This window comes from Erpetoichthys calabaricus, chromosome 2 (assembly GCF_900747795.2).
Source record: "Erpetoichthys calabaricus chromosome 2, fErpCal1.3, whole genome shotgun sequence".
In the NCBI taxonomy this organism is placed as follows: Eukaryota; Metazoa; Chordata; class Cladistia; order Polypteriformes; family Polypteridae; genus Erpetoichthys; species Erpetoichthys calabaricus.
In genome coordinates this window covers 136078285-136095975 of record NC_041395.2, presented here as the reverse complement: position 1 = coordinate 136095975, position 17691 = coordinate 136078285, and positions in this window count along the sequence as shown.

Genomic DNA, 17691 nt, shown 5'->3' with positions numbered 1-17691 from the left:
TGTCTTGCGCAGGAGCAGAACCTGAGGTGAAGGTGACCCTGCCTGGTGTACAAGCAGCATGGCACAGAGTTGAAGTAGCCAATTCGAGGGAGTCTTTCTGTTCTCTGAGATGCTTTTGACTGGAAAAGAACTGTTGGATCTGTATTTCAAGGAACTCCAGTTCTTCCACAACACACTGTAGCTCATAGCCAGCCGTTTTGAAACAAACCACACTGCCTTATGATATAGGAAGAAACCAATTTACTTTCTAAAAATATTTTAAATGACACATGTAACAATCTTGCATGACATGCAAATGTAACCACGGAAGTCATCTTTTATATGGTCCAGGATGACATTCCTTCACAGTCATTCTGGTGGTCCAGGCACAATGGCTGTTAGTTTGCATCCAACCTTAGAAAGTATCTGTGCCACCTGACTGTGGGAGTGAAATGAATGAGCATCACCACAAGATCATTAGGTTGCTAGAATTAAACAGTAAGTTACTGGCCCAAAATAAGAAGCCATTCTAAGAATGTACAGCCTCTGTAATGAAATGAAAAGAGACAAAGCAGTAATGGAGAACTGTATTTCAAATTCTTAAAGAAATGCCTTTATGGGAAAACACAGTAAAGTTGTAATCAGAGACGAATTCTGGTGTTCTTTGAAATGATTGTGTCACATAAATAGGAATACAACTGCTCTCAGTGTGGGAACAAAAACATCATAGTGGGATGAATAATCCATAGATTTGTTTTCAGAAGTTCTGTATATTATTGTGTTTCAGTGACTTGGAAAGCTAACAGATATAATACTGTCAATGTCTCACTCTGGGATGTCAACCACTGAAAATTCTCCAGGTCTCTAGCAGATTTTCAACCTAATCAATCAGTTTGCTTAGCTAAAAAAAGTCATTCTCAAGTTACTGAGGGTTTGAGCCTAATTTAGTAAAGGGTGACAAGTTTACCAGTTCTTTTACAGTAGGGCCCCACTTTGAGATCTGTTTGTGTTGCCCTACACCTTTAGAATTACATTACAGAGCATGCAGAATTGTGAAAGGGAACAAGATTTAAAAGGATTCAAGGTAGGAACCACTGCAGGGCACACTCATACATACCTAACCTTTCTCACTCTGGGCCAATCTAAATGGTCTTTAGGACGTAGTAGGGAAACTAAAATGCCATGCAGATACTACCCACACAACAATCAGGCCAATGGTTGAATCCAGTGTCCTGGAAATGCAAAGCAATAATGCTAGTCTGTGTACCGCCATGCCACTCTCTTTGTTATCTAGTCTGTAACATTGCACATGTGTGTATATATGTAAGAGGTACAGTCTTTTCTAGCCTCTAACAACTTATTCAGCGTGACCTACATGGCATAATTATTCATGCATGTGGGTGGTGGTCTGGAGTTATGAATGCTTATATTATGTAAATGAAGCCTTATGGCAGGGGCAGTACACCTAAGAGACCAATCTGAAGCTGATGTTCCTTTTTACAAGGTGCTCCTATGCTTGTCTCGGCAAGATGAGGATTACGTTTTATATTGTCATGTTCCCATTTCCACACTTTACCACTTCACTAAAATTGTAATCATGAGTCTGTTATTGTGTTTCCTATTGTTTGTAGGAATTGTGTGGAGAGGCAAAGATTGCAATTGGGCGTTTCAGTACTTCAGTACTCCATCACTGTTCACTCCTCATTCCTGCCCCCTTCTAGCTTCCCAACATTTCTGCTACAGGGAACCTTTCAAAATGAAACCGTTGGCAGCTTTCCAGTTCAAAAACATACACATGCAATGTGCCTCTTAATTTTACGAAAATAAAGACAATGCCCGATTACTTCATAAATGTTTTATTTTATCATTAGTCAGAGACACAGGCTTATTTTTTTCATACCTGTGTGTATTCTTTAAGCCATAATGTACTTATTTTGTGCCCCGTTAGAAGGAACGTCTTCATGGAAGCTACTTGGGGTTCAGTTCAGTTCAGATTTATTGTCCCAAAAGGGAAATTTAGCTTGTCAGTAGGGAACACAGGTCAAGACCCACTCCAAATATACACCTTCTAAGCTGAAGTCTGCTTCATTCATTGAAGTTCACAGCTATTTGTGTTCTCTAAAAGAGATCTGATAGAATGGTCCAGTATTTAAGTGTATCAAACACAATGACTGGTTATTGATCCATACATTCTTCCTTGCGTTGTAGAGTTAAAGGTCCAAATTTTTTTTGTGACTTTATGGTGATCTGGAAAATAAAAAGGCCCTTTAGAGAAAGTGCAAAAGAGGCTATGAGGTCCAATATAACATTTCTTGCAGCTGCTGGCCTGTCTCCCATAACGCTTCTGTGTACTTGCATGCAGTCTCCAAGGGACGCATTTCCTTTCTTGACATCCCTCTTGGCAGTCTGTTATATACCTCTTGCTCTGAGTGGATTGATTCCATCTGCCACATCTCTGTCTGTTATATTCTTTGTGGAAAATGGCCAAAGCACATTAATTTCTATCTGATTATTTAGTATACCATGGCTGTTGGCTTGTTAAAGGACTGCAACTCTGAAATATTTATCTACAAGATGGGGGAGTGGTAACAACATCTAAGGAGAGAAGGAAAGACAGCTACTCATTATTTTTCCCACTCTATTATTCAGCAATTTATTGTTAGTTTTACTGGTTGCAAGGCCAGGCAATGAACGATATGAAATTTGTGATAATGATAAAAGATCTCACTTAATTTTTGAAAATGTTTCCTAGAAGGGAGAAACAATGTAATGGGTGATCCCTCCTTCTGAAAGGCAGAGATGGAGACCTCCTTATAAAGCAAGAATCATTTTTGCCTGAAAAGGGACTGCATGAGTTAGTGAAACTATTCATTCTACAGTACGTATGATAAGAGAACCAGAGGTATGGGGAGCTGCATTCATAATGCAATTTCATTTGTAGCCACTGACGTAGTGTCCACCTCTGAAGGGCAATATATGGTGGTGAGGGTAATTTATACAAATCTGGCTAAAATATAGACACCAGGTACCACTGATAGAGGATTCATATTAAATGCTATTGCATTAATTCTCATTATGCACACTGTTAAACACATGCATTTGTGGGGTTTCTTCAGAGCACTTTTGAAGCGGGAAATTCATGTCCAGAGACCAAAGTGGTACTGTTTCTAAGAGCACTAATACTCTTTCTCTGTACGTTTAGCATTCGTTTGCTCAGAGGTTGATGCGCTTGCTGCTTCCTGTGCAGCTCTTCTTTTCTCCATCCTAGTGGCCCACTTCTTCTCTTTTTTTGTCGGCATCTTTTCATGTTAAAACTGATTAATTCAGTGTTTGAGCTGCAATTACTTAGTACGTTTTCTTTCATTTTTCACTTAAGCTGGCACTTAAGTCTTCAGTCTGCCTCAGGAATGATTTAAGATATGAAGAGGTAGGGAATGTGACAGTGAAGGTGGTAGGGATGAGAACGGCGCCCGTACACATGTGCCACACGGCTGCTGTGATGGTCGCTGCCGAGAGTTGATTCTACAATAAAGTAAAATAAAAATAAAAAGAGGAATAACCTTGGAGGCCAATCATCACTCCGAAAGTGGATAGTAGACATCACGTAGTATATGTGTACCAAATTTCAGGTAAATAGTTCAAACAGTTTTTGAGCTACAGGTGATTTAAAGTCCTTGACAGACTAACGAACAGCCACGGTAGCGTATTTATATATAAAGATCATAATCTGTATGACTCATGGACATTTCTGTATCCAAACTCAATAGAATACTCTTTCTTTTTATTATTATTTCAATGTTTACTTTTAAGTATTTTTTTTTTAATTAATAATTACTTATTACCCTGCATTAAATCTTGCGAATACAAAACTATTGCTATATCCGAACATGCCCTTCTTATTTTGGAGATTAAACTATTTTGCCCCACTGATCCAACTCGCTACTAAAGCTAGCTGGTAACAATTTTATAAAATTCTTCTTCATACACATTGATAATTTTTTTAACACCAATGCTTCTTCAAAGATTTCTGTAGGGACACTCTTGGAAACACTGATGTTAGCTCCAGCATAACAATTTGGTTTGTATATAGCTAGAAGAGCATCCAAGTTTATCACGTAAGTTCTTTAGCAGATTGAGAATTTAAAATATCAGCAAATGAGACTCTCTATAAGAAAAGGTAACATTTGCACTGCAACTTATTATTAAGTCGTGTTATCAACATTATGATCATGTAGAAAAGGCTTATAAGATTTTAGCACAACAAATAAATAAAAAGGAAGGTTAGAACACAATTATATAGGAAAACAATTTTGGAGGAAATAAAATAAGGGAGCACGAAAAATAATTAATACAATTAATGAATACTACAAGTCCTTAAATTCCTCATAGTGCAAAGAAAGGGAGGTTCAAACCAAGGAATTTCTTGATAAAATACACATGCCACCGCTCAATTTGGGTTTGGTCCCAGTATACAGTATCTTCATAGATTAAATTGTTCTGTACTAGTCAAGAAGCCTAAATCCACATATTTAATATGCAGTTGGATTATTTCAAATTAATATGTGTAACCAGACAAAGGTGCCCATTATCACCACTGATTTTTCCGATTGCACTTGAATCCCTAGATATCCATTTCTGGAAGCAGTCAAAGATAAAAAGGATCATAATAATAGAAGAGATAACTCAATCTCATACCTAATTTCAACTTTGTCATTAGTATTAGGTTACTAATACCAATTTCATAAAATCTCTAGATTAAGAAATAAGATGAAGACAATTATCCCAACCACTAGATTAAGCTGAATCATTTTTGACAACAGAATAGAAATAAAAATATCTGTTTAACTATAGTTTCAGAAAGTTTACAAAAAATATTAAACAAGATGTAAACATACGGCCTTCTCTCTTATTTTAGCCGGGAGAATCGGTACTGTTAAAATGAATATCCTTCCAAAGCCCCTGTACCTCTTTCAGAAAAGTGTTATTTATATTAACAAATCATTCTCTAAGATGTAAGACTTTATAAGATACCTTATTCACTTGGTGTACAAAAAAGGCAAATCTATAGAATTCTAAGCTGAAGGTGGCTTGGCAGTGCCTAACTTTCAGGTCTATTACTGGGCTGCAAATCCAAAATCCACACCTGCTTTGTTAGCTATAAAGAGGAAATCCTTATTCAAAATCCCTCTCTCGTGTGATTTGTTCTGTGCTCTACTTAACACTAATTATTGAAAATTTACCATCAATCTAACGGTTCCCCATTTATTAAAGTTATGGAACCAATATAGGGTACAAGAAGATTTTTGGAGTGAGGTGAATGAAGTGATGAACAGTGTACCTAAGGGACAGAAAGTGGAGATTGGAGCGGATTTCAATGGGTATGCTGGTGAAGGGAACAGTGGAGACGAGGAGGTGATGGGTAGGTATGGTGTCAAGGAGAGGAATGAAGAAGTACAGAGGATAGTGGATTTTGCCAAAAGGATGGACATGGCTGTGGTGAATACAGAGGAAGGAACATAGAGTTACGTACAAGAGTGGAGGAAGATGCACACAGGTAGATTACATCCTATGCAGAAGAGTTGATCTGAAGGAGATTGAAGACTGCAAAGTGGTGGCAGGGGAAAGTGTAGTTAAGCAGCATAGGATGGTGGTCTGTAGGATGGCGTTGGAGATCAAGAAGAGGAAGAGAGTGAGGGCAGAGCCAAGGATCAAATGGTGGAAGTTGAAAAAGGAAGACTGCAGGGTTGAGTTTAGGGAGGAGGTGAGACAGGCACTGGGTGGCAGCAAAGAGTTACCAGACAGCTGGGAAACTACAGCAGATGTAGTAAGGGTGACAGCAAGAAGGGTGCTTGGCATGACATCTGGAAAGAGGAAGTAGGAAAAGGAAACCTGGTGGTGAAATGAGGAAATACAGGAGAGTATACAGAGGAAGAGGATGGCAAAGAAGAAGTGGGATAGCCAGAGAGATGCAGAAAGTAGACAAGAGTACAAGGAGATAAGGCTCAAGGTGAAGAGAGAGGTGGCAAAGGCTAAAGAAAATGTGTATAATGAGTTCTATGAGAGGCTGGACACTAAGAAGGGAGAAAAGGACCTGTACCGATTGGCTAGACAGAGGGACCGAGCTGGGAAAGATGTGCAGCAGGTTAGGGTGACAAAGGATACAGATGGAAGCGTACTCACAAGCGGGAAGAGTGTGTTGAGCAGATGGAAAGAGTACTTTGAGAGGCTGATGAATGAAGAGAACGAGAGAGAGAGAAGAGGTTGGATGATGTGGAGATAGTGAATCAGAAAGTGCAACAGATTAGCAAGGAGGAAGTAAGGACAGCTATGAAGAGGATGAAAAATGGAAAGGCTGTTGGTCCAGATGACATTCCTATGGAAGCATGGAGGTGTTTAGGAGAGATGGCAGTGGAGTTTTTAACCAGATTGTTTAATGGAATCTTGGAAAGTGAGAGGATGGTAGTGAGACCAGCTATGTTATATGGGTTGGAGATGGTGGCACTGACCAGAAAGCAGGAGACAGAGCTGGAGGTAGCAGAGTTAAAGATGCTAAGATTTGCACTGGGTGTGACGAGATAATGGATAGCATTAGAAATTAGTACATTAGAGGGTCATCTCAAGTTGGACGTTTGGGAGACAAAGTCAGAGAGGCGAGATTGTATTGGTTTGGACATGTGCAGAGGAGAGATTCTGGGTATATTGGGAGAAGAATGCTAAGGATAGAGCTGCCAGGCAAGAAGAAAAGAGGAAGGCCTAAGCGCAGGTTTATCGATGTGGTTAGAGAGGACATGCAGGTGATGGGTGTAACAGAACAAGATGCAGAGGACAGAAAGATATGGAAGAAGATAATTCGCTGTGGCAACCCCTAACGGGAGCAGCCAAAAAAGAAGAAGAAGAAGAAGGATTTATGTTATAGAAAGCTATATTCAAGAAAATAAGGAAAACTATAAGAAGATAGCAAACATATGTAAGAAAATAGTGAATGAAACGCAATAATAACCCTTGCAGTAACTCAAGCAAAGTAAGTAAAATATTCCAGTAAACAACATCATTAGTTTGAATAATGAAAAAAATACAAATCCTTGTTAGATATAAACAAAGTTCATGTGAGCACAGAAAAATAAGTAAAAAATGATTGAGTATGTAGAAATAAGGATTAAAATAAAAGTAGATATGGGAAATAAACAAACTGGGTATAAACACACAAAATAATGGGCCTATGCAGACATGTTCCAAGATTATGAGAAACAAACAGAATCAAAAAGTACCACATTTTTCACTAATGAGTGAATAATGTATAAATAAAGAACTCTTTGAAATATGAAGAATGAAACAGCACATTGATATATACATCAAGAAACAAACGAAAAAATAAGTATAAATAGTAATGTCAGTTATAGAAACAGATGTAATAGGAATAATAGAGTAATCTGCTATCCAGTGTCGGTGGATATGTTAAGAGTTCTCAGTGTAAAACATGATTTATAGTGGCTACTTTCCTTTTTTCTTCTAATATGTGAACGAAATAAATGAACAGTAGAAGCAGAGGCTCATAATGAAACATAATTTGGCCCCAACTCTACTCAGAGAGACAGTCTACACACTGTTCATAGCCAAACATAGCTGACAATCCTCCTAAGGAGCCTGAGTTTTAGTGAGCTGGAGGGCAGGCAGGCAGTTAGGGTTTGGGTGCATCAAATCACGCCAGTCGTGGGAAAATGTGCATGTGACTTAGTACCACTCAGTATGTGCCACTGAAAAAATAACTCACTGTCTGAAGGTGGGCATGATACGTGCATATCACTGCACAACTAATCATGCTCACCAACAAACATCATTGTGTTAGTGACTTTTGAAGCTTTCAAAGATTTTATACCTTTCAAATTCAAAAATCATTGTGACATACTTATTTTTTATTATACAGTAGTATGCATTGATACTTTCTACATTTTTTAACTCAAGAAATGTATGAACTCAAAAGTGATTCTACCTTTCTTAACATGTATGATAACTTGAATTGCAGAGTAAAATAACATAATAATAAAAATCTTAATTGTTTAGTACTAACGACTGAGATGGCTATAAAGCAGCTCTATGCGCAGCATTGTGGAGGGCACAACACTTAGAGAGCACTTTGATTTGTGTCTCCCAGTTGCTAAAGCCCATTGGCTCAGTGAGCCTTGCATGTGGACCCTGGACTTGGGTCCAAAGTACACAGGGCTAGTATGGCATATGGTTGCCTCTGACCCCGGCTGAGTGGAGTGAGGTGGAGCTGGCAGCAGGTGTTGCCTGAGCAGTATGGTGGAGGTGGTGCTGAAGAAGCCAATAGTCCTTTATAGAGCCACTCACCAGCAATTGGGGTGAAGGGGATACTTACATTCCTCTGTCTCTGGCATCCTCTGGGTCATTATACACACTGCAATATATTACTGTTACTTTTAACATAATATTCAGTGTATTATATGTTTTAATCTATTGCCTTATGTTGTATTTTAGAACTGTATATTTGTATTTTCTGCAGTGGGCTGGCGCCCTGCCCGGGGTTTGTTTCCTGCCTTGCGCCCTGTGTTGGCTGGGATTGGCTCCAGCAGACCCCCGTGACCCTGTAGTTAGGATATAGTGGGTTGGATAATGGATGGATGGATGTTTGTATTTTATGCTTTTACTGTGGTATGCATTTCACTTTTCCCTTTGGGATTAATAATGTATATCCTTCGTCCTTTATCCAACCTGCTATATCCTAACTACAAGGTCACGGGGGTCTGCTAATCTAATAAATCCAAATTCCATAGTGCTTTTTGATAGTGGTACTACTTAGTTTCCTTATAGTTTCTTAGTGAACAGTATTTATTTAGGTCAATAAGCATATGTGTAAGTAATAAGTATAACGTAAAAATGAAGTTAAGAGTTGGTGAGACAATTAAGTATTATATCTTAAAAGTTAATACTAGAATTTCAGTCTCAAAGTGCAAATCAAGGATTAACTGTTTCAAGTCACAAAGTAGAGAATACAGAGCCATTGGGCTTACTCAGGCTTGCAATGACAACATTGTGAGCTGTCGACATAAAATGAACAGTTGATGGACTTAGATACATGGGTCATACGACATCATAGGCATCACTCATCTTCCTATAGTAACTTCTACAAATTTGATGAATACCATCTAGTGGTACTGTGCTGAAATTATGTAAATACAGCATTGCACAGAAACAAAAATCTTAAAAGATGTATTTAAGTCACACTATGTGACTGGAGGTCACAAAATAAAATATGCTTTTATCAGACGTGTTCAGTGCTGGTAATAATAATAATCACAATAATATTATTATCCATCCATCCATCCATTTTCCAACCCGCTGAATCCGAACACAGGGTCACGGGGGTCTGCTTGGGCCAATCCCAGCCAACACAGGGCACAAGGCAGGAACCAATCCCGGGCAGGGTGCCAATCCACCGCAGGATTATTATTATTATTATTATTATTATTATTATTATTAATAGAAAGAAGAAGAATCCAGGACTGCCTTTATGAAGCTTGTATATATTTCCTATATTCGAATGGGTTTTTCTCCAGGTACTCCACTTCTTTTACAATATTATGTTAGTATTCCCACCACACATTAGCTACTAATTGTTGATGGGTTAAGAGAGGTAGTTAGCCAATTAGAGACAGAGGATGATTAGGGGCTAGAGTGGACAATGCTGTGATGGACAATTTAGCCAAGGCATTGGGGTAAATGCTACTACTTTTGAAAGATGCCTGTGGGTTTTTTATGACCACAGAGAGACAGTTTTTAATCTTATCCAAGGACAGTGTCAATTTCTAGGGCACAGGGTCCCCTTGGGATATTGGGATCCATGCACAGACCACAGGATAAGCATTCCCAGATTGCCTCATCACCACCCCTTCTAGCAGCAACCCAAGCTTTTCCTAGATGGTCTCCTATCCAAGTATTGGCCAGGCCCAAATATGCTTCGCTTCAGGTGGATCATCTGTTTTGAAGTGCAGGTGGTATTACAACTTACCTTTTATATGATGGAGATCTAACATTTCCCAATTTGGGATTATTTCTGCTGTCAAGCTGTAGAAGTCTCAGTCTGGTTCTCTTGGGTATGCTGTTCTTCTTCATAGTCTCCTTGAACAAATCTCCTAGATCATGCAGAATGCAGTAGCTAAGGGGTTTATTGCACCATCATTTCCTACCTTCCCACACTGATACTGAAGTTTCTTCATTTTCTCTCTTTCTCTCGCTCTCTTAGCAATTATGAATTGCACCTCAAGCCACCTTTATTCCACATACAGAATATTATTGATAGTGTATAAGGGTGCCTGTCTGTTCAGTCATCAGCTTGCTAAAGTTGCTGTATCCATTACAAGGTCAATGAGATCTCAATTAGGTTTTCAGCTGGATAGAAAAAAAGATTACCTGAGGTAATTACAGACCATACACATCACAATTTATTTGAGAAATTCCAGTCTGGCTTCTGCACTAGTCATAGTACAGAAACAGCACTAATCCATGTTGTAAACGACATTCTGATCTCCTCTGATGAAGGCAATTCCACCGTAATTATATTGTTAGACTTAAGTACAGTATTTGATACCATTGACCATACTATTTTACTACACAAGCTGGAAAATGGAATTACAGGCACAGTGCTTGCCTGGTCTAGTTCTTATTTATCAAACTGATTTCAGTACGTACAGAAATGTGCTGACAGTACCCCATCTATATGCTACATCGATCCCTCTCTCACTTGGACAGAGGCAGTGCTGCTGTAAGAATTATATTTTTAGACTTCTCTAGCGCCTTCAACACAATCCAACCTCTGCTCCTTAGGGACAAGCTGACAGAGATGGGATTAGATTCATACCTAGTGGCATGGATCGTGGACTATCTTAAAGACAGACCTCAGTATGTGCATCTTGGGAACTGCACATCTGACATTGTGGTCAGCAACACAGGAGCGCCACAAGGGACTGTACTTTCTCCGGTCCTGTTCAGCCTATATACATCGGACTTCCAATACAACTCGGAGTCCTGCCATGTGCAAAAGTTCGCTGATGACACTGCTATCGTGGGCTGCATCAGGAATGGGCTGGAGGATGAGTACAGGGACCTAATCAATGACTTTGTTAAATGGTGCGACTCAAACCACCTACAACTGAACACCAGCAAAACCAAGGAGCTGGTGGTGGATTTTAGGAGGCCCAGACCCCTCATAGACCCCGTGATCATCAAAGGTGACTGTGTGCAAATGGTGCAGACCTACAAATACCTGGGAGTGCAGCTGGATGATAAATTAGACTGGACTGCTAATACTGATGTGCTGTGCAAGAAAGGACAGACTATACTTCCTTAGAAGGCTGGCGTCCTTCAACATCTGCAATAAGATGCTGCAGATGTTCTATCAGACAGTTGTGGTGAGCGCCCTCTTTTACGCGGTGGTGTGCTGGGGAGGCAGCATTAAGAAGAAAGACACCTCACGCCTGGACAAACTGGTGAGGAAGGCAGGCTCTATTGCTGGCATGAAGCTGGACAGTTTAACATCTGTGGCAGAGCGAAGGGTGCTCAGCAGGCTCCTATCAATTATGGAGAATCCACTGCATCCACTAAATAATGTCATCTCCAGACAGAAGAGCAGCTTCAGCGACAGACTGCTGTCAATGTCCTGCTCCACTGACAGATTGAGGAGATCGTTCCTCCCCCAAACTATGCGACTCTTCAATTCCACCCGGTGGGGTAAACATTAACATTATACAAAGTTATTGTCTGTTTTTCACCTGCATTATTATCATTCTTTAATTTAATATTATTTATTGTATCAGTATGCTGCTGCTGGAAAATGTGAATTTCCCATTGGGATTAATAAAGTATCTATCTATCTATCTATCTATCTATCTATCTATCTATCTATCTATCTATCTATCTATCTATCTATCTATCTATCTATCTATCTATCTATCTATCTATCTATCTATCTATCTATCTATCTATCTATCTATCTATCTATCATTATACACATCAGCGGGCTACGGTGTCTTGCAAGGCTCGGTACTGGGACCTTTATTGTTTTCACTTTATATGGTTCCATTACAAACTATAATTAGAAAACATACAGTAATACTGATTTTCATTTGTACACAGATGACACCCAATTATACCTTTCTTTAAGACCAAATGACATTTCTCAACTGCTGTCCTAATTGGTTGTGCAAGTGAGTTGAAGGAGTGGGGGTGAGAAATGTTAGTTATTGGAGGGAACGACATTGACCATAGCAACATTCTGTCACTTTTTAAGTCAGCTGGAATTGCCATTAGTTTGACTGAACCAGCTGTCATGTGGCCATAGTTAAACAATTAATGAATGTTTCTATTTATGTTAGTATGTTTCTACTGTATTTTCTGTGTGTTTTAAAAAATTCGTATTTTTACATGTGCGACTTTTGTATTTAGTAATTAAGTATAATCAATACTTGCATTTTACCTGAGAATATACAATGCTCTGTGTCTGCACTCAGTCAAGTGTGCTGTACAAAAATAAGTTATATTGTATTGCACTTGCAATCTCCACTAAGGAAGATGTACTCCAATTAAAAATCACCATACCAGCCTTAACAGGTAAAATATCCACAGTATGCCATGTAGTATTGCTTTTTCAAGACTGCTGCCTTGGCTTGTCAAATTTTAAACTGAAATAAAAATTACTGGAACTTATTGGTAGATGGCACTCTAACAACACATAAAAGTCTGGCTACAACACTAACCATTAATAATTAATAATCCACCACAGAAAACTGTGTGTCGACTTTCTTTCTGTCAGTTCAAAAGGGACATGCAATTTTTTTCAGGTTGAACTGTTTCAGTGCTTTTTTTTAGCTTTTACATCTGCACATAAGCAAAGAGCAGGTAATAAAATTCTAGGCCCTAGCCACTCGGTGCAGTCCATAGAAGGCCTGAGCAGGTGTAGGTTTTGTTTGTAACCAGTTCTTGATGTTAATTGTCTTCTAACCTAGTTAAATATGCCATTATTAGCCAATTTTACATTTTACTGTATAAATCTATAATTGCAAAGGTATTGATTTACCTTTGAAAAGAATTTAACAGCTATAACTAAACTATTGCAGAGTGGACAGATCGTAAATCCATATGGTAGTCTGCTGGGCTACGAGTTTTGCAAATTTTATAGTCCAGCTATGTTCTCAGGTAGTTATATATGGGGTATAAAGCTATATGGTAGCTTTATATATGGGGTAGAGATATACCAGCAACTTTTTACAATAACGTTTATAAGTTTTGTTGTACACAAGTGCATAGTACTCAATCTTATACCACAATATAAATACAATCATCATCAATCTGAAAGAGAGTGTTTTAATAAATAATTGATTTTTAAGGGATTACTGTATGTCATGTTGATATGTGGTCTTTTTCTAATGTACACAAGAATATTTTAACAACACTGAACTAAACACAGCATTAATATTGCATTGTTAAGTATGTGTTCTCAGATCTCATTTGGACCCCACCAATTAGTTTCTCAGTGATAAACGTCATCAGTTTGACCTTCAGGATTGTTCTGAGGTACAATATGTCCTTTACAGAGTCATATGCCTTCAGTTGACCACAGCCAGTCATCTGTGTATACAGCTGCATTAAAATTTACTTGGACCATTAAGCAGGTCTTCATGTTAGTGATGCTGAGTTTTAGGGCACAGAAAGCATATTCAGACTTTGCAGTATTTGGCCCAATAGTAAGGAGCATTTTCACAATCTTCAGTATACTTGAGTGGGAAGCGTTATTTTCTGTTGGTTAATGGTGAGCATCTTGTTTTTATGAGATTCCTCTCCTGTCCTTTCTGTAACTGCATAAGGTAAGATCTGTTTGTAATAAAGTGTTGCCCTCTGATTTCTAAAAGTTCAATGGCAATTTCCTAAGGCTGAACTCTTGAAAATTTGCAAAAAAACACAGCACAAAGCTGCTGAATGTTTAAGGTCACTTTCTCAGTGGTGGCAAAGTCCTGTCAGCTGAAAAGCGTTACCTGCTGCATCAGCGTACATTTTTGTTTCCATGTTGTACATTTCATGAAATGACTCTGCACTGCATCAGCATTTGTTAGATCCTAGTTAGTTTTGCCTGGAAACTAAGGACTGCTTGAATATGTCGTTCCTGATGCTCCCTGCATACGGCACGGTACATCCTCTGATTTGGTTTTGATGCTGTCCTCGCCCTGCAGTCATCGCTACCTTGTGTAATATTCTCCATATTTACTGAGCTGGAAAGTATGGAAGCATATGAGGGCCACGGTGAAGAAAAAAAATACGGACACAGTGAAGAAAAACTGATGAAGCTGATGAAAATCTTTAAAACCAGTTAAAAAAACAGTAAATGATTGGTTCATTCTAATAAAAATTTACCAAACCCAGTTTTTTAATTTCAACAATGACCCCAAAACACATCTTCTTCCTTTTCATCTCTTCCCACTTCTTTTTGGGGTCAATGTGCCTGATCAATCCACTCCATCCAGCTCCTTGCCAGCCAAATCCTTTTCTTTCAAATCATCTGTTTCTTTATCCACTAGGGGGCTCCGCCCCCTGCTCGCTTCGCTCGCCAACCCCTGGCGTTGGGACATGAGAAAGAGTCAGATGTATGAATTAGATATAGAATAGTGTGCAGCTTTGGATGATGCCCATAGAAATAACAAATAGAGTGTTTGTCATATATTAATGTTTTATTGGAATATTTCTTTGTATACAACATTAGTAGTAAAGATGGTGTCTTGTCCTTGAATGAGTCTTCCTTGGCATGGATTATTTATAATTTTAACTTTAACGTCAGATGAACGGCGAACACGTGAGAAGGCAACATAAAGTTGTCCATGTCCAAAAACGGGTTCAGAGAGGTAGATGCCAACCTTGTCCATGGTTTGTCCTTGTGATTTGTTGATGGTCATGGCAAATGCAGGTTTAATGGGGAACTGTCGGCATTTCAATGTAAAAGGTAATTCTAGCTCAGAACTTGTAAGGTCAATTCTAGGAATGAGAACAGTATTGTTAGCATGTGATCCTGTAAGAACTGACGCTTGAATAACATTGCGTGTCATGGTGTTGACGACTAACCGTGTGCCATTGCATAAACCCTGTTTTGTGTTAAGGTTTCTTAATAGCATGATTATTGTTCCGTTTTTAAGGGCAAGGTCGTGTTGTGGTAATCCGGCCGGGTTAATAGTGTTCAAATATTGTAAGGGGAAATTTATATGTTCATTGTCGTCATCAGAGTCAACTTTGTCTGAGCTTAGAAAGATCTGTGTCTCTCCAGGAAGTAATGAAATGACTTGGTTATTAATGTGATTAACATGAATATTTTTTGGACATAATATAGTGCGTTGTGTTAACAGGGGTATTTGGTCTAATGTGATTGCCGTTCCAAATATCTCTTTTACTAAGTCGTCTGAGATAAAGGATTGTGGAATGGAAATAATATCTGGGTGAAGTCCATCTGTATTTGTGAGTGTACCATTTCCCAGTTGTATTAGCCAACTGTTATATTCTGGATCTGGACATCGCATGTTTTGTACCAACTGTATTGTTTTAAAGCAATGCCAATTGTCTGCGTATTTTAAGGTGGACTGAACAATAGCTGAGCGCATGGCATGTGGAACAATAGCTAAGCATTGTCTAAAATCTCCTCCTAATAAAAGAACTTTTCCTCCAAAGGGAATATTATTATTCATCAACGTTTGTAGAAGTTTATCAATGGTGTTGAGTAAGTGACTGGATGCCATTGTACATTCATCAATAATTATCAGTTTTGCAAGACGGATGTCTCGGGCATTGCTACTGTGAATGTTCATAGTGGATACTGATGTCTCTGTGATTGTGACCGGTATTTTGAATTTTGAGTGACATGTACGACTATTTATTAACAGATTTGCTGCCACTCCGGAGGATCGCAGTCACTGTTAATATGTTTCCTTTTCTGCAGTTGAACGGTTAATAGCGCTTTATTGTAAGGAGATCCACCTATGCTGACACCTATGCTGTCTAGTGTGAAGGTGTTGACGTTCACTTTAGAATATGTGGCTTTGGGTGTCACTTCTTATGGATGTGTGTGTGTGTGTGTGGGGGGGGGGGGGTGAGGATTGTTGTTGCGCGAGCGTCTTCTTTCTTTTTGTGTTCCTGTGTCTTGTTTGAATCCCCCTCTTTGTGTGTGTCCCGTCCGTTGCTTGTAGGGTCTGTGGGGTGGGCTTCGCTCGCCAACCCCTGGTGTTGGGAATGACAAAGAGCGTGATGTATGAATGAGATATAGAATAGTGTGACGGTGTAGATGATGCAAATAGAAATCAAACAATAAAGTGTGTGGCACAGTGTAAAGGTTTATTTGAAAATTTCTTTGTACACGCCGTTTAAGTGTAAAAGGTAATTCCAGCTCAGAACTTGTAAGGTTATTTAAGATGGTTATTGTTGTGATCAGAGTCAAGTTTGTCAGAGCTTAGAAAGAGTTGTGTCTCTCCAGGAAGTAATGGAATGACTTGGGTATTTATGTTTTCCACATTAATATTTTTTGGACATAATATAGTGCGTTGTGTTAAAAGGGGCATTTGGTCTAATGAGATTGCTGTTCCAAATGTCTCTGTAACTAAGTCGTCGCAGATAAAGGCTTGAGGAATTGTAATAATATGTGGCTGAAGTCCATCTGTATTGGTGAGTGTACCATCTCTCAGTTGTAATAAGCAATTGTTATGATCTGGTTCTGGACATCGTATCTTTTTTACTAACTGTATCTTTTGAAAGTAATGCCAATTGTCTGCGTATTTTAAGGTGCACTGAACAATAGCTGAGTGCATGGCATCTGGAAGAATAGCTAATCACTGTCTAAAATCTCCTCCTCATAAAAGTACCTTTCCTCCAAATCGAATATTATTATTCATAAACGTTTGTAGAAGTTTATGAATGGTGTTGAGTAAGTGACTTCATGTCATTGAACATTCATCAATAAACAACATTTTTTCAAGACGGATGTCACGTGCAGTGCCACCGTTAATGTTCATAGTGGATACCGATTTGTAGGATCTAATGCAGTTGATAAAGATTTAACTTTCAGGTACATCGTCAGTTATAAGCTTCTGTAGATATTCAGTATATGAATGTAAAGAAGGCAGTCTAATTTGACCCTTTTGACAACAACGTGTAAATGTATAACTTGTATTGCCAGTTGTTTCTTCAGGGAAGTGAACTGAATGACAATGATTGCAAATGACATTCATTAATCCGAATGAATTTTCCTGGTGTATGTTTTCCTTGTGCCGTTTGAGAGGCGCGTTGTTGCATGTGTAGTATTTGGGACGTGTTGTTTTGGAGCTGTAATCGATTTGCCTGTGCTGTGTGAGAAGCCCGTTGTAGCCTTCGCTGCCATTAACGTATGTCTGAGACGGGAGGTGTTTCGTTTTGAATCCGTGCCTGTTGCGATGCAACACTTTGATTGATAGATTGCGTAATGTGGATCTAGGATGTAGATTTGTGCATATTTGCGTTGTTGATTTGTTTCAGGGTGCACTGTTCCAATGCGATGCAGTATTTGTGCACATATGCGAAAGCAGTATGGTCCATTGCCTTTTGGTGGCCTGATATTTACTCCGGTATATGCAAAAGCAAATGAACTATTGTAGGATCTAATGCAGTTCATAAAGTTTTTACTTTTAGGTACAT